Genomic DNA, 18,707 nt, shown 5'->3' on the forward strand with positions numbered 1-18,707 from the left:
GAAATGTGGATTTTCACACATCCTCTTGTCATTTACCACCGTTTTCTGGGGGCTTAAAGTTGCTTGAAAAATTCTCACCTTTGAATTTGTGGGCATCTTTGAAGGACTGTGGTAAGTGCAGTTTTAAAGACAGAGGTTTGATATGGACAATGTATGTTCCCAACCATTCTGTGCATGTTGTGTTGAAAGACTGATCTTCTGCGATGAACAGTTTAGAAGATATGAAGTCTTTAAAATGGAAAAACTGAAACTTGGTGCCATCTTTGCCACGTTATTTAAAAAAAATGTCACGACTCACCACCATATTATCAACAGTTTTGGAAAGATTAGATGTCTGTTCTTAACATATCCAAAAACTGGGATGGTATTCTGCCTCATTTGGTCACAATGATTTTTTAAAAACCCACTGTTGTGTGACTTCCACTGCTCCTATGAAAACCTGATATTGGGGGGCAACTTTGTCATGCTATACCAAAACAATGACAGCAATCACCACAATGAACTGAGCAGTTTTGGAAAGATAGGATGTCTATTTGTAACATATCCAAAAACTGGGATGGTGTTCTGCATCAATGTCTTGTAATGACTCTTGAAAAACCCCTTTGCTGTTACATCAGCAGCTCCTGTGAAAATGCCTAAGTCACATGAATTACCAGGGGCGGAGCTATAGGGGGACAAGCAGGGCATTTGTCCAGGGCCCTCCTGAATTTGTGGTAGGGGCCATAATCATGACCTTTGCAGACTTTTGGGTGCCAATCTATTTGGGCTGACACTGTGAAAGACAGGCAGTTTGACTTGGACATGTTTTGATACAAGAAATGTGACTTGAGTATTTTGAAGCACACAATAAGAAACAGTTGAGTGATTTATATACCATTATTATTTTTCTTTTAGCTTTTAGGTAACTACATTTTTTGGTAACTAAATGTTCGTGAATTAAAGGTTATGGCCATGTGTTTAAACCTCAACACTGTAGGAGTTAACATTTTGCTATTGCAACGTAAAGTAAGTCTTGAATTGTAGTAGTGATAAATTAATTAAATCATTCTGATTTGTAAAGTAGCATTGTTAACACACAGTCTTGTTACAGAATGTTTGCCAAACTTTATTTCAGCACATGATTTTTTAAACAAATTTCTTTTAGCTGGAAATATGTTTTGATATTTTACTTCAACACATTTCAAATTTTCCATCACTTCTTCAACTTTGCTCTGCTAGTAGAGGTGCATGTCTAATGATTTAACACATAGACCTTTGCCATGAACCAATACAATGCGCTAGGTTCCTCGGTCATGGTTAGGACTGGGGCGGGGCCAAGTTCTATGAACAGGTCACCTTTGTCATGGTTTTTTTTGGGGGGTGGGACACTTTTATAATGGAGAAGTGAAAAAAAAAACAGTGATGATACAAAAGGAGGAGACTGTTCGTAAGGAGGTAACCTGACTAAACAGCTGTCCTGCCCCTCCAATCACCATGACTGAGCTACCCTGAGCATGGTGCTAGACCACTGCAATACTAACTGAATGCTCATCAAGAGTCAACTCTGCCACAGAGCTGAGCAATTTATGTATTAATGTTTCATGTTCTACATTAACCATGATGCAATTGCACAGACATACATGTATACATGGAGTGATACACAAATCAAATGTAGAACGATAAAAAGTAATATCTCATAAACAATCCCAAATAATCCACAGCAGGCCTCAGAACTGCATCAAAGTTGGTAAACAAGTTATTAAAGATTGTTATGAATTGTAATAAAAAGCATTGAGATGTGGTGATAGTCAGGATGTACTTGTTTCAAGATCTACGGGGATGTTTCAGTGATTCAACATTTCATCACTTTATTCTGGTATTTGGTTTTCAGTGCCTGAAGATGAAGTTTACACACGTCTTTAACCTTTGATTTACTGAAATGTAGTTACAGAAAAAGCTGAAAAAAAACTGTCAACAGCCACTTTTACTTTTTTGCCGTATTATATTGAGTGTGTTGAAAATGCTCAGGTCAAATATCTTGTATCAAAAATGTCTGACTCAAATTGCTCAAGTCATTCACAGTGGCGGAACAATTGCACATAGGGCCTCATGGCAAATACTGGTAGATAGGGCCCCCATGTAGCCTGCAAAGATCAGAGCAGGGGCCCCACCTCAATAGAGCAGCAAGCTGCAGATGTCACACAGCCGTTTTTACAAGTCCATTCTTAAAAAATGAGACAGAGCACCACCCCAGTTTTTGGATATGTTAAAAACAGACATTGAGTCTTTCTAAAACTGTAAATGTCATAGTGGTGAGTTCTGTTATTTCTTTTGTATAACATGGCGAAGATGCCACTAATATCAATTTTTCATAGTAGCTGTGGAAGTCACACAACAGTGGGTTTTTGAAAAATCATTGTGACCAAATGAGGCAGAATACCATCACAGTTTTTGGATATGTTAAGAACAGACATCTAATCTTTCCAAAACTGTTGATAATATGGTGGTGAGTCGTGACATTTTTTTTTAATAACATGGCAAAGATGGCACCAAGTTTCAGTTTTTCCATTTTAAAGACTTCATATCTTCTAAACTGTTCATTGCAGAAGATCAGTCTTTCAACAAAACATGCACAGAATGGTTGGGAACATACATTGTCCATATCAAACTTCTGTCTTTAAAACTGTGCTTACCACGGTCCTTCAAAGATGCCCACAAATTCAAAGGTGAGAATTTCAAGCAACTTTAAGCCCCCAGAAAACGGTGGTAAATGACAAGAGGATGTGTGAAAATCCACATTTCACAAGTACATGTTCCAAATGTTACCCCTTGAAATTTGTACGGACCTACTTATAGCAGTTTTTTAGATACGGCAATCTGAAAGTGGGCTCTCTGACAAGTCTGTTCCAAACGAGTCAGGGGGGTACCTGACAATAACATTTTTAATGACAAAACTATGAGGAGTTGAGAGCTATAATTTTGCACTTTTCCCATTGGGACGTTTGTGAACCTCCTTGATTTTTTTCTGCCAAATCTGAGATGGTCGTGCGGGATGATTCGGAGATTTGGCGTGGAATGACCCTTGGATAAAAGTGTGGAGAGAGAGATGGGGGAGGCATGGGGAATGACTAAGGCTGTATTCGAACCCGGGTAATCACAGTAACGTAGCCTTAGGCCTATTGTCTGCCTGCTTCACAGCGTGCACTAGAGGAGCCACTGATTGTTTGAAGAGCAGAGAGATTTTGAAAGTGGCTCGCGCTGAAGTCAGTTTCAATAATATGACTAGCGCAGGTTACTTCTGTTTAGTAGGTTTTGTACGGGTGATGAAGAATGCTGTGGTAGTAACGGCAAGGTTCTGTGTCGGTGAATGCTAGTAATAGTAACAGAGACGTTAAAGGCCAACTTCCGATAAAACACAGTTTTACTCACTCCTTTTGAAGATCGGACGGTCACCCCAAGTTAAACTCACTTGTAAGGCTCTCATAGCGGTGCGTCACCTCGCCTGGCTGTGTTTCCCGGTGTTTCCCAATTTACATAAATAATGCAGAGAAACGAGCGAATCACGAAAAGCCTTTCTGTGTTTCGTCACGTCGAAAGAAGGCGTTGCCCACAAAGCTTTATGTCGACCCATTTTTCTAAAAACATGTCGAGTAATTTTTTTCTGCTTGTTTTCAATACAAGCAACGTCTGGTGGCTCGAAATCTAGCTTAGCTTAGCTATCAGCTGGTTGCTACTCTCAGGTACACACACAGCACAAAGCCTCATCCATACAGCAAGCCCACTCTGGTTGCCTGCAGCTCGCTTAGGGGTCGCTGTCGAAAGAGCACTGCCCTGAATGGAGCATGCACGCCTCCGTTGGTGCCCCTATAGTGCAGTACCACCCGGAGAAGTGGCGACTCTGTTCCCCATTACATTCTATTCCAGAACAGGAGGACTGAGCCAATCAGAGACGCATTTCAACGAGAGCAGGAAGAGTGAGCCAATCAGAGACGCATTTCCACGAGAAACACGGAACACCCTCTCGTTTCTCCACAAGCCACATTGCTGGCTTGCAAAAACGGCCAGAACGTTTTTTAAAACAGGACCAACGCGTAACACATTCAATAACAATGGGGAACACAGCAATATTAATCAAATGACGTTGAGAGGCCATCTTTAAAATGGAGTGGTGGTGGAGCGAATCCGAGAAGGACAGATGAGGAGATCTGTGCCTGTTAGTTTATGATGATTTAGGACTGTCTTAGTCCTGGCACAATTGCATGTAGTTGCTGATTCGGAAAGCCCACGCCATCGGAAAAGGAGGGCAGTTTGTGGTGATGGCTGTATGTGTTTGGTTAGTGCTATGTTAAAGGTCTGTGGTGTGATTCACTGTTTTCAGTGGAAATGAAAGAAAAAGGAATGAAATGGATTGAGTAAGAAAAAAATAATCACAAGTTAAAAGTATGTTTTTTAAGTTTATATAGTATGTAAAGGCCTAATAGTATGTATATTCTTTATGTGTGTTGTGGAAATAGTTTAATAAAATAATAATAAAAAATATCTATAACACATTTTATTTCGGCGAGATTAACAAAAATTACTAGTTGAACTTCTATTTGGCTGGTAAGACAAATATCTACCAGCCAAATTGGCTGGTGGTAGAAAAGGTTAATTTAGAGCCCTGGTTACAGTAACCCATATCCTTAGTATGTTTGACTCATGAGTTGAGAGACTAATTTAGGGAGCCCAAAACTGGGGATGCGGTCGCATCCCTTGCCCTAGTAACAGAGAACGTAAAGAAAACGTTTGACTTTTGGTTCTCTAAAGGTTGGGGTTATTACCAAACCAAAATCTACCACTTACAAACGTTCCCTTTGGTTACAGTAAAAACCAAGCAGCCATTGGTTCCGGTTCGGTTCTGGATACGTTTCGGATGCGTCATTTTTGGTTCTGTTTCGGTTCTCACTGGGTTGCCAGGAAAGTTTAATTTAAGTTCCCAGAACGATATATGTGTGGTTCCCATTCCATCCCCTCGCCGTTCTCTCACCGTACCTTTATTGCTTTTCATGTTTGTTCCCTCATCGTTCTCATATGGTTCCCATAACCTTGATGGTTACATTATAGGTCTGGTCACGTCTGGTTCCGTAGACATGCTCCTGATGTTCCCCCAACTTTGTTTATACTGTGTTGTTCAGAGCATAAGCAATGATGACTGTCCACCCGATTAAATCATATACGTCTACATATTAGTAACAGTATTTCCTCCAGATTTTATCATGAACACAATCTTTTTTTTTTATTCCATTTCATTCATTTAACTCAACTTGGTTGGGTTGATCTAAGGTTTGGCTGTGCACACAACATCACACAAAAGATGTGTTGAGTGAAAGAAATTACTTGAGAACTTGTTACACCTTTGCCGGTAACAAGCAGGCCCCTCACAACCAATCTGTCCATCAGCGCTTTGCCAAACCTAATTACTTAGGGCTGGTATATCATGACTCAATTGCTTGCACCTGAAAAACTCCTAATCAATCTGGTCACATGGTACTCTTGAGCCTGTATATAAACCTGGACTGTCACAGTGCTTTAAATATTTGCCTGCCTGCCTGCCTGCTGGCTGGTCAGCATGGCACAGCATAGCGCTTGTTTACCTGCTTTGCAAGCAAGCTAAAGGCGCTTTTGGCTTATGGCATTTGTTAGCTACATCTTGTGCCTTGCTTTGTGAGCTAGTCAGTAACAGCACATGTTACATTGTTTGCTACATTGTGCACTTGATGTTTGCAAGCAAGCTAAAGGCGCTTATGGCATTTGTTAGCTACATCTTGTGCCTTGCTTTGTGAGCTAGTTAGTAACAGCACATGTTACATTGCTTGCTCCATTGTGCACTTGATGTAGATGGTATGGTTATATTTTAAATTTCATTAAGGAAAACATTTGGTATTCATTCCCACTAGATTGTGATCATACATGCTCAGCTGATATTTCTCTCACATTGTGGTGCAGTACAGTATAGACTGATGTATAAAATATAGACATTCTACATGTTTTCAACAACTTTTAACATTATCCTAAGAGAGCAGTGTGGCAAACTGATGCCAGGCGCAGGGTGTTTCAGTCATGGTGGAGGATGGGAGGTGCTTAATTACCATGATCAGGGTACCTCAACTATGGTGAGAGATAGTGGGGCAGGACCAAAACACATTCACAATAATAAACAAGGTTGGGGGAACATCAGGAGCATGTCTAAGGAACCAAATATGCAACCAACAAGGTTAAGGGAACCATATGGGAATGGCAAGGGAACAAACATGACATGAACAGGAATAAAGTGACGGTGAGAGAACAATAAGGGAACGGAATGGGAACTACACATATAACATTCTAGGAACGAAAATTAAACTTTCCTGCCAACCAAGTGAGAACGGAAAAATAACCAAACATGACTCTCTGGGGACGTACCCAGAACTAAACTGGAACCAAGGGCTTGTGTTTCAGGAACCTTCTTAGAACTAAAAATTGTTAGTAGGGTGGACCCCTGCTTCTGGCGCCAATGGAAAGGGTCCCCACAGAAAAAAAATGTTTGGGAACCACTGGTGTAATGTAATGTGTAATGTACATTTAACTGTACACTGAATTTTTTGGCTCAGCCCTTTCAGAGATCTGAGCTATTCATATGGGGGCACATTTTATTTGAATTAAAACATTCCTTTTAATGAAAAACAAACACCTGTCCCCATTACAATGACCAGGATCTCAGAAAAGTCCAGGGTAGTGTGAGCATTACAACTGCATGTTGAAATTGGCTGGAGTTATCCTTTAACCCTCAAGCGACCTGCCTGTTTTTGCGACTAATCTGACCGAGCGGGGTCCCCAAGGAGTTTATATAGAAATACCCCTATATTAATTATTTTTTGGGGTTCATTCAAATTTATTTATATCTTGTACATCCTTTTCCCTCATCTAAAGCAAAAAAATGAGAATTTGAACATTTCATTGCTTTGCTAAAAATTAGTCAAACGTACATACGTATATGCTAAATATGATGTATGCCCTCATTTGCATATGTAAACATCAAAATACAAAAAACATCCAATACATGTTTTTCTTCTCTCATCATCAGTAATCAACTGAGAAAGTTTCATTATTGGGTCATTCCACGCCAAATCTCCGAATCATCCCGCACGACCATCTCAGATCTGGCAGAAAAAAATCAAGGAGGTTCACAAACGTCCCAATAGGAAAAGTGCAAAATTATAGCTCTCAACTCCTCATAGTTTTGTCATTAAAAATGTTTTTGTCAGGTACCCCCCTGACTCGTTTGGAACAGACTTCTCAGAGAGCCCACTTTTAGAGTGTTGTATCTAAAAAACTACTTTAAGTAGGTCCTTATGAATTTCAAGGGGTAACATTTGGAACATGTACTTGTGAAATGTGGATTTTCACACACCCTCTTGTCATTTACCACCGTTTTCTGGGGGCTTAAAGTTGCTTGAAAAATTCTCACCTTTGAATTTGTGGGCATCTTTGAATGACTGTGGTAAGTGCAGTTTTAAAGACAGAGGTTTGATATGGACAATGTATGTTCCCAACCATTCTGTGCATGTTGTGTTGAAAGACTGATCTTCTGCGATGAACAGTTTAGAAGATATGAAGTCTTTAAAATGGAAAAACTGAAACTTGGTGCCATCTTTGCCACGTTATTTAAAAAAAATGTCACGACTCACCACCATATTATCAACGGTTTTGGAAAGATTAGATATCTGTTCTTAACATATCCAAAAACTGTGATGGTATTCTGCCTCATTTGGTCACAATGATTTTTTAAAAACCCACTGTTGTGTGACTTCCACTGCTCCTATGAAAACCTGATATTGGGGGGGCAACTTTGCCATGCTATACCAAAACAATGACAGCAATCACCACAATGAACTGAACAGTTTTGGAAAGATAGGATGTCTGTTTGCAACATATCCAAAAACTGGGATGGTGTTCTGCATCAATGTCTTGTAATGACTCTTGAAAAACCCTTTGCTGTTACATCAGCAGCTCCTGTGAAAATGCCTAAGTCACATGAATTACCAGGGGCGGAGCTACAGGGGGACAAGCAGGGCATTTGGCCAGGGCCCTCCTGAATTTGTGGTAGGGGCCATAATCATGACCTTTGCAGACTTTTGTGTGCCAATCTATTTGGGCTGACACTGTGAATGACAGGCAGTTTGACTTGGGCATTTTTGATACAAGAAATGTGAATTGAGTATTTTTGAAGCACACAATAAGAAACAGTTGAGTGATTTATATACCATTATTATTTTTCTTTTTCTTTTGGCTTTAAGGTAACTAATTTTTTGGTAACTAAATGTTTGTGAATTAAAGGTTATGGCCATGTGTTTAAACCTCAACACTGTAGGAGTTAACATTATGCTATTATACTGTAATGTAAGTTTTGAATTGCAGTAGTGATAATTTAATTGAATCATCCTGATTGGTAAAGTAGCATTGTTAATACATAGTCTTGATACAGGATATTTGCATAACTTTGTATCAGCATACATTCTTTTTGACAAATTTCTTTTAGTTGGGAACATATTCTGATATTTAACTTCAAAACATTTTAAATTTCCCATCACCTCAGCAACTTTGTTCTGTTTACATATCAAACAGATAGACCTTTGGCATGAACCAATACAAAGCGCTAGGTTCCTCGGTCATGGTTAGGACTGGGGCGGGGCCAAGTTCTATGAACAGGTCACCTTTGTCATGGTTTTTTTTGGGGGGTGGGACACTTTTATGATCATGGAGAAGAGAAAAAAACAGTGATGATACAAAAGGAGGAGACTGTTCGTAGGGAGGTAACCTGACTAAACAGCTGTCCTGCCCCTCCAATCACCATGACTGAGCTACCCTGAGCATGGTCTTAGACCACTGCAAGACAGACTGAACGCTCATGAAGGGTCAACTCTTTCTCTAAGCTGGGTATTGCAAGCAGTAATAATGATTAATGTTTGACATTAACCCTGATGAGTTTGCCCAAGTGGACGTACATGTATACATGAAGTGAAACACATGTCAAATGTAGAAAGAATATTCACATGATGAAAAGTAATACCTCTTACACAATACAAAATAATCCACAGCAGACTTCAGAACTGCATTAAAATTGGTAAACAAGTAATTTAAGATGGTTATGAATTGAAATAAAAAGCATTGAAATGTGGTGATAGTAAGGATGTACTTGTTTCAAGATCTACGGGGATGTTTCAGTGATTCAACATTTCATCACTTTATTCCGGTATTTGGTTTTCAGTGCCTGAAGATGAAGTTTACACACGTCTATAACCTTTGATTTACTGGAATGTAGTTACAGAAAAAGCTGAAAAAAACCTCTGTCAACAGCCACTTTTACTTTTTTGCCGTATTATATTGAGTGTGTCGAAAATGCTCAAGTCAAATATCTTGTATCAAAAATGTCTGACTCAAATTGCTCAAGTCATTCACAGTGGCGGAACAATTGCACATAGGGCCTCATGGCAAATACTGGTAGATAGGGCCCCCATGTAGCCTGCAAAGATCAGAGCAGGGGCCCCACCTCAATAGAGCAGCAAGCTGCAGATGTCACACAGCCGTTTTTACAAGTCCATTCTTAAAAAATGAGACAGAGCACCACCCCAGTTTTTGGATATGTTAAAAACAGACATTGAGTCTTTCTAAAACTGTAAATGTCATAGTGGTGAGTTCTGTCATTTCTTTTGTATAACATGGCGAAGATGCCACTAATATCAATTTTTCATAGGAGCTATGAAAGTCACCCAACAGTGGGTTTTTGAAAAATCATTGTGACCAAATGAGGCAGAATACCATCACAGTTTTTGGATATGTTAAGAACAGACATCTAATCTTTCCAAAACTGTTGATAATATGGTGGTGAGTCGTGACATTTTTTTTTTATGACATGGCAAAGATGGCACCAAGTTTCAGTTTTTCCATTTTAAAGACTTCATATCTTCTAAACTGTTCATCGCAGAAGATCAGTCTTTCAACACAACATGCACAGAATGGTTGGGAACATACATTGTCCATATCAAACCTCTGCCTTTAAAACTGCGCTTACCACAGTCCTTCAAAGATGCCCACAAATTCAAAGGTGAGAATTTTCCACGCAACTTTAAGCCCCCAGAAAACGGTGGTAAATGACAAGAGGATGTGTGAAAATCCACATTTCACAAGTACATGTTCCAAATGTTACCCTTTGAAATTTGTAAGGACCTACTTAAAGCAGTTTTTTGGATACGGCAATCTGAAAGTGGGCTCTCTGAGAAGTCTGTTCCAAACGAGTCAGGGGGGTACCTGACATAAACATTTTTAATGACAAAACTATGAGGAGTTGAGAGCTATAATTTTGCACTTTTCCTATTGGGACGTTTGTGAACCTCCTTGATTTTTTTCTGCCAAATCTGAGATGGGCGTGCGGGATGATTCGGAGATTTGGCGTGGAATGACCCTATTATATCTATCATTTATTTTTTTACCCTATTCACTTGTAGTAGTCTTACCATAATAATACAGTATATCAATGCTAATTATGGAAATTGCTCAAAGTGAAACTTTATGAAACCAAGCTAAATTCTATCCATTAGGCACATAGATGATATTTCTGCAATATAACTTTAGGGTACTCAACATTTCTGGGTTCATGAAATCACAAGATCAGAGAATATGGTAATTTACATAGACAAAACCATGTCTCAAACATATAACCTTATGCACACTCAAAAATTCTCTGAAACGTTTTCTGGACATTGTAGCTGTGAAAAGGTGTCTTCCATATGTATTAGAGCAAAGAAATGATTCAACTGATGCTTCAGCCTTTGTATAGCCATATAATAAGGAAAATTCTAAAAACGCCATTGATTTCTACACTGGTGACTTGTTTCCTCCCTCTTTGTTCATCAGGATGACTTCCATTTCATATTCTCATCATGTGTCTAGGACCACTGTGCCATGATATCAACAAATATGGAGCAATAACAGAGGAAATGCTACCTGGGTGCCCTCACAATATGCTTCGTTGGCTATCGCAGGGGTGCCCTATTTATTTATATAATATATTATATTTTAATACTATAAATGTTTATATTATGAATATTTTAGGTCTGCTCACCATGGTCTGCCCCAAGACACAAAATACAAAAAACAGAGTTTGGAAATTACAACAACAATGGACATTATAATGTTGAGTATCTCATGGATCCTCTCGGGGTCATAAATGACCCCAGAGGTGTTTTGATTATAAATCCCATATAGATGGTCCAAATCTCACAATAATTAATAATAATTAATCATTCACAACATGCACAACATATGTATTGACAAACTCCTAGAAGGACAGGTTTTTCTGATGAAAATTGCAGAAATGGTGTATGAAAATATAAATGACCCCAGTCGGTCGCTTTAGGGTTAAGGGGATCAGAGGGTTGCAGGTTCGAATCCCACCCTTCCACTCCCTAACTCCATGGCCGAGGCACCTAACCCCACATTGCTCCAGGGACTGTAACCAATACCTTGTAAATAACCCAAGTTATAAGAATAATTGTAAGTTACATACTTTGGATAAAAGTGTGGAGAGAGAGATGGGGGAGGCATGGGGAATGACTAAGGCTGTATTCGAACCCGAATGTGGGGGGCTTAGTGCATGGCATCCCTTGGACCCCTGCTTCCGGCACCAATGAAGAGGGTTCCCACAGAAAAAAATGTTTGGTAACCACTAGTGTAATGTAATGTATTTAACTCTATTTTTAAATGACATCCGTATGTGTCTTCATTGTTTATAGGACAGTTGACAGCATGACTGGAAGAGAGTGTGGAGAGAGAGATGGGGCATGGCTGGGAAATGACCAAGGGCCACCATGGGCTTAGTGGACACGACACAGTGCCCCCTCCTAGTATATTATGTCACATGAAAAGTGTGTGTGTGTGTGTGTGTGTGTGTGTGTGTGTGTGTGTGTGTGTGTGTGTGTGTGTGTGTGTGTGTGTGTGTGTGTGTGTGTGTGTGTGTGTGTGTGTGTGTGTGTGTGTGTGTGTGTGTGTGTGTTTGTGCATTCCAGCTCCATGCAGTATAAGAGATCATCCTCTCCAGTGCCGAGTTGTGTGTCCATGAAGAGTGACTGTTCAAAGGCTGAACCTCCAAAATTCTCAGGAGATGTTCCTGCTGGTCAGAGGTGTGTATCAAATACAGGCTACATTGGCTTCTAAATCCACCTACTATGCACAAATGACGTTTCTGTTTTGCCGTGACATAACACCCTAGGTTTGTTGGGAAGTTTGTTGCACGGATTGCTTTTTTGAGGGTTTACATCCATCTTGACATGATTCTTTTGTATGGATATTTAACCGCGAAATGTGTTTGAAACAAATGTACTCTGGTAACTCTGCACACTCTTATTAGTTAATGTGTGTGTGTGTGTGTGTGTGTGTGTGTGTGTGTGTGTGTGTGTGTGTGTGTGTGTGTGTGTGTGTGTGTGTGTGTGTGTGTGTGTGTGTGTGTTCCAGCCCCATGCATCATAAGAGACCATCCTCTCCAGTGCCGAGTTGTGTGTCCATGAAGAGTGACTGGTCCATGGCTGAGCCTCTGAAATTCTCAGGAGATGTTCCTGCTGGTCAGAGGTGTGTATCAAATACAGGCTACATATTCCACCTACTATGCAGACATTTCAAATATTTTGTCCACTAATTAAAGCGCAATTCAATTATTTCCGTCACATGCCTCATTGTTGGTTGGTTGGTCAGAGTCCGGTTTCCTTCATAATGTTTTGTGCAGGTCTTACCTTAGGTCTGTTGCACTGGTTGACATTTTTTCCCTAATTGTTAAACCTTAGTTATGTTTTCGGTTGCGTTGGTTTGTTTGTCTGTCTGTCTGTCTGTCTGCAGGACAACTCAAAAATGTATGAATGGATTTTGATGAAATTGTGGAGTTGTTGGACGTGACAAAAGGAACAAATTATTCAATTTTGGTGGTGATCTGTATCCAGGAATTCTTTAAAAGATTCTTCATCATTGCTTGCTAACTCTACTGTTTTGATGTCATGTTTTAAACAATATCTTATTAGTTAATGTGTGTGTGTGTGTGTGTGTGTGTGTGTGTGTGTGTGTGTGTGTGTGTGTGTGTGTGTGTGTGTGTGTGTGTGTGTTCCAGTCCCATGCAGCATAAGAGACCATCCTCTCCAGTGCCGAGCTGTGTGTCCATGAAGAGTGACTGGTCCATGGCTGAGCCTCCAAAATTCTCAGGAGATGTTCCTGCTGGTCAGAGGTGTGTATCAAATACAGGCTCCATTGGCTTCTATATCCAACCAATATGCAGTAATTTCAAATCTTTGGTCCATTAATTAAAGAGCAATACAATTATTTTAGTCACATGCCCCATGTTAGTTGGTTGGTCAGTCCGATTTCCTTTATAAGGTTTTGTGCAGGTCTTACCTGAGGTATTTTGCACTGGTTTACTTTTTTTTTTTGTAATTGTAAACCTTAGTTATTTTTTTCGGTTGCGTTGGTTTGTTTGTCTGTCTGTCTGTCTGTCTGTCTGTCTGTCTGTCTGTCTGTCTGTCTGTCATCAGGACAACTCAAAAAGTTATGAATGGATTTTGATGAAATTGTGGAGTTGTTGGACATGACAAAAGGAACAAGTGATTACATTTTGGTGGTGATCTGGATCCAGGAATTATTTAAAAGTTTCTTCACCATTGCGGCAAAGGGCGAATTTTTACATTGCATTTTCTAACTCGGCAGAACCACTTGAAAAAAAATTAGGACATTTCTAGTTTTGTTCTGTTCTGTTTCTGTTCAAAAGGTATGTAATTTTGAGGAGGTTGTGGAAGTCTAGGAGTGTCTTCATCATTTCGTCGGCTTGCTACCAAAACTGCCTAGAGGGCGCCAAACACCAGTGGCGGTTTTAGGAAATCTGAAACCCTGGGCAAAGAGCAATTCCATAATAATTTGGTTAGATTTTTGCACAACTTTACTCCCCTACCACTTCTGCATCATCCTGTCTTCCTATCTATGTCATTGGTCCATTAAAAACATTACCTGCCTAAGATGTTAATTTATTTTCTTTAATTATTTTGAGTGAAGCAGCAAGTCAAACATGAAACACCTTCTAAGGAAAACAAAACACTTTAAAATAAATTATTTGATGCAGCACAACAAGAACAGTATACTGCACATTATTTTGATAGTTGTACTATTCTTTTTATTTTTATTCCAAACTTTAATCCTGGAAATGATGAATGATTGAAATATTTTTGTAGAACTTATACAGTGAGCATTCTGGTAAATCTCATAACTACCAACAGCTTATCTCAGTTTTCTTTTACTTTCTAGTACTTCCAGTCTTGCTAGTTTTCAATAATAACATCATTTAGACTCTCAATCAAAGCAAAGCACTCTGGATTTAAGTCACTGTTACAGAGTAATGGCTGTAATAGCACTGTTCATTGCTCATGACAGGTCAGATCTAGTTACTGGTCTCTCAAAGGAGAAATATTGCAGTGGCTTCCAATCTCCGTGTTGAGGGCCCATCAGTGATGGCGGAGGATGAAGGGGTGGGGCACTTATTTGGTCCTTGTACCTCCTCACGTACAGTCTCCTCCTTATTTATCATCTTTGGTTAAGTTCTGCTCTTCTCCATGCTCGTATAACTGCCCACCCCCCCCAAACCTGCCCATGACAGAGGTAATCTGGTCGTAGAACTGTGCCCCGCCCACTTCAACACCATGACCGTGGCATTCAGAACTAATGGTGCATTCCCCAGAGGTAGGAGTTTCCTAGTAGGCAACCAGAAGGCAGCTACCTCCCACTTGAAAGCGTTCCAACCAGCAAGCCAACCAAACTACAAACATGGAGGGACAAAAATACATATCCACTTCTCTAAGATGTCAGCAATGTAAACGATGAGGTGTAAACAATACCATGCGTTATTTTTTCATGTAGCCGCATTTCATCTTTGAAAGAGGCAATGCCAATAACTACACCTTAGAAAGGTTCATGGGCGGTTTTGCAACTGTTAACCTGTCCAAATCAACTCTATTTTTCCATAGAATGGTGATTGCTAAGTAATGTGCAACATAAACTATTCCTAACACTGTGCGCTGCCATTGCTGTGATGACATCACGATTGTCAATGGGACGAAGTCGGTTTGCTTCGCTTTTGCCCCAGCTCACGACTTGAACATTCCGCTTCAACAGGCGTTCCAATGCATTTCAGCAAGTAGGAGGTCAGAAACATCCCATCTCCCAACCCTGGGGAATGCACCAATATACACATCAGAGATGGGACCAAGTCACTAATTTGCAAGTCGCAAGTAAGTCTCAAGTCCTTCCAATCAAGTCCGAGTCAAGTCACAAGTTACGACACATTTGACCAAGTCAAGTCCAAGTCCAAGTCATGCCAAAGCCAAGTCAAGTCAAGTCCAAGTCCAAGTCGTGCCAAAGCCAAGTCAAGTCCAAGTCCAAGTCCAAGTCTTATTTTTTCCAAGTCCTTAACAAGTCACCTTGTATTCTATGTGCAATATTGACAATTACCTTTGGTCATAAATTCATTACCTCTCCACACTGCTTTGCATGTCCCCCTTCGCCAGTCATGTCCCGAAAATCGACCATGGTATACTATGATTTCAGTTTTTTGAGCATGGTTCGGCATTGGTTTTTGGTTTTACTAGGTTTAACTATAAATTGAACCATGGTTTTACTCTGAAAACAAAGCATGGTTTTACCACGGTTTATAATTATTCATTAAATTACTTTCATCTTTCATCCAACGCATATATTGGTGACAGTCCTTTGAGCAATATGGGGTTAGGCACTTCAGTCATGGATGGAGATGTAGGAAGAGGTGGGTTTAAGGGTGGGATTCAAACCTGCAACTCTGTGATCTTCAGTCCAACTCCCTAACCATTACAGCACGGCTGCAGACAAGCTTTCATGTTTGTTTGGGTGACCCACAATATATCATATATTTATAGCATAGTTTTTGACTATGGTTGAAGGTAAATCATTTATTTTTCTTTCTTTCATGCATTTTTTTCACACACAAAATGCAAAAAAATATATATATTCATTGACTTGGAGCACAATTGCAAGTCATTGCAAAGCTAAAACTGTCAAGACGAGTCAAGTCTCAAGTCAATAGCGTACAAGTCGAGTCAAGTCACAAGTCACTCCTAATATTGGCAAGTCAAGTCTCAAGTCGAGTCATTTGTGACTCAAGTCACAAGTCAGTCCGAGTCACAAGTCACAGGTCCACATCTCTGGTACAGATCCTCTACTGGATTCTTCACACATTCAGATTTGATTCGTTGTACAGAACAGATGACATCATCATTTGTTAGCTGTAACAGAAATCAGTGAGAAGAAATCATTTCCTAGAGTGGAAACTCTGATATCAATAAAACAATATTTGATGTCTTCATCATGTGACTCTAGGTAAAGTCTTAAAACAACACAGTGCCATAGAATACTGCAGTCTTCTACAAACCTGTGATGACATCAATTAAAGTACCTGGCTAAATATCAAAAAATTATTTCATTATAGATAGATTATCTCAGACAGTGATGTCTAAGGATGAAGTTTTCATACATGACCATTGTCTTTGAAGAGACAGAGAGAGAATAAAACTCTTGACAGATGTAAATAAACTGCTTCTGCTTCTTCAAAAATGGCAAAAAGTAAAGTTACCGAAGTCATTCACATTGGCAGAACAATTGTGCACAGGGCCCCAGGATGAATAGATATGGCCCCCATACTACCGGCCAAGGTCATAATAGGGGCTCCTACCCCTGCCACCTGCAGGAGGGCCCTAGGCCTACAGGCAAATGCTCTCCTTGTCCTCCCTATAGCTACGTCAAAAATACTGAATCAAACAAAGATATCGCAAACCACGCCCACTCAATGCAAAAGCGTGTGCTCAAGTTGGGTCTCCTAAGGGGCGTTGTCCCCTACTTCTTCTTCTCTTTTTGAGGTGTTTGCGCAAGACGTGCGCTACCGCCATCTACAGCGCTAAGGGGACTTCATTGATTCTCAACCTCAGGACTCCGAAGGTCTCCTAACCGAAGGTCTCCTAAAGGGGCGTTCACCCGACATAAAGTGGATACCGGAAAGGAAACAAAATTACGCTTCTTGGTTACATCCACTTTCTCTGGCTACGTCCCCTGTCATTCGTTTTGTCATAGGCAGTGTGTGACTTTACACATACCGATTTTTGACTCTGGTGACTGTTGTGATTGATCAATGACCCTGGTGGAAAGGCAGAGTGATGCAGCAGTGGTGGGGGAGTAAGTTTATGCAAAAACCTCATTTCGACCAAATTTGGACTTAGGCGGTTTTGGTAGCAAGCCGACGATTTGGATATTATGTGTAAACCAGTGAGTTACACAGTTATAAATTGCAAATTGAGCTGTTTTTTTTTTTTTTTTTAATTATTTTGGAAAAGTTCTGCAGAAACAACCAAAGTTGTCAAAACTGTGCTTTAGCGAGCAGAAAAAACTGTATTTTCATTAATTTCATTGATTTCATTAATATCTGATAACTGTGTTGGTGTGTGTGTGTGTGTGTGTGTGTGTGTGTTCCAGTCCCATGCAGCATAAGAGACCATCCTCTCCAGTGCCGAGCTGTGTGTCCATGAAGAGTGACTGGTCCATGGCTGAGCCTCCACAATTCTCAGGAGATGTTCCTGCTGGTCAGAGGTGTGTATCAAATACAGGCTACATTGGCTTCTAAATCCACCTACTATGCACAAAGTATTTGTCTGTTTTGCCGTGACATAACACCCTAGGTTTGTTGGGAAGTTTGTTGAGCGGTTTGTTTTTTTGAGGGTTTACATGGAACTTGACATGGCTCTTTTATACGGATATTTAAAGGATTTATCCGGAGTTGGAACAAGTTTGCCTCATTTTTGCATGTTTGGGATGAAATACAGTCACTCTAGAGCAAAATCAAGGCAAAAGGATGCGTTTTGAGAAAGTTTGATAATATCACGTTAGCCTCGTTAGCCATATCAGCTATGCAATATGATAGATTGCGGGCATCGTTTCTCGGCGGTTACACACATTTCAAAAACACAACATTTTAAAGTCTTGCACAGCTCAAAACAACGCCACATGTACCTTATAATATGTTGAGGGTATCCACACATAAACCGAAGTGTCCAAAGCCCTTGATGTATTCTTGAAAGGTCTGCAGAATGTGTTTTCTGAAGCTACTACCTTGAGAATATCTACAGTTACGGTCAAGCCAGCTATTTGACACTGAAGTCCACAAAAGTAGATTGCCGAGTGCATCGCATCATCAGCTGTGGTTACTCGCTATGGAAATAATCATAGCTAATGATGCGACGCACTCGGCAATCTACTTTTGTGGACTTCAGTGTCAAATAGCTGGCTTGACCGTAACTGTAGATATTCTCAAGGGAGTAGCTTCACAAAACGCTGGACGCTGGAAACGGACTGCTTAACTGAACACATTCATTTGGCACGGTTCTAAATAAAAGCAATTATATCTCCCACATCTGAGGTGATCCGATGAGGCTTCTTTAAATTACAGAAACCTAACAAGCCCTGTCTTGACCACATCTACATCTTTCAATTCAGCACCGTTTATTATGACAACAAGTAGGACACAGCGCAGTAAATTAAACTTTTCGTTATAGATAAATCACACGGGCGCTTTAGTTTAAGGTTTGCATGTGAGCTATCCAATCAAA

General features: G+C 40.1%; 1 long non-coding RNA gene across 1 annotated transcript; it reads left to right on the forward strand.

The window, feature by feature from the left end:
- Positions 1 to 12,529: 12,529 nt before the first annotated feature.
- LOC134444966 (uncharacterized) lies at positions 12,530 to 17,685 on the forward strand. The gene is made up of 3 exons (XR_010034148.1): positions 12,530 to 12,621; positions 13,151 to 13,264; positions 17,578 to 17,685. It is a non-coding gene; the product is annotated as an uncharacterized LOC134444966 (long non-coding RNA).
- The last annotated feature ends 1,022 nt before the right edge of the window (positions 17,686 to 18,707 follow it).

This window comes from Engraulis encrasicolus, unplaced genomic scaffold, assembly GCF_034702125.1.
Source record: "Engraulis encrasicolus isolate BLACKSEA-1 unplaced genomic scaffold, IST_EnEncr_1.0 scaffold_89_np1212, whole genome shotgun sequence".
Classification (NCBI taxonomy): Eukaryota; Metazoa; Chordata; class Actinopteri; order Clupeiformes; family Engraulidae; genus Engraulis; species Engraulis encrasicolus.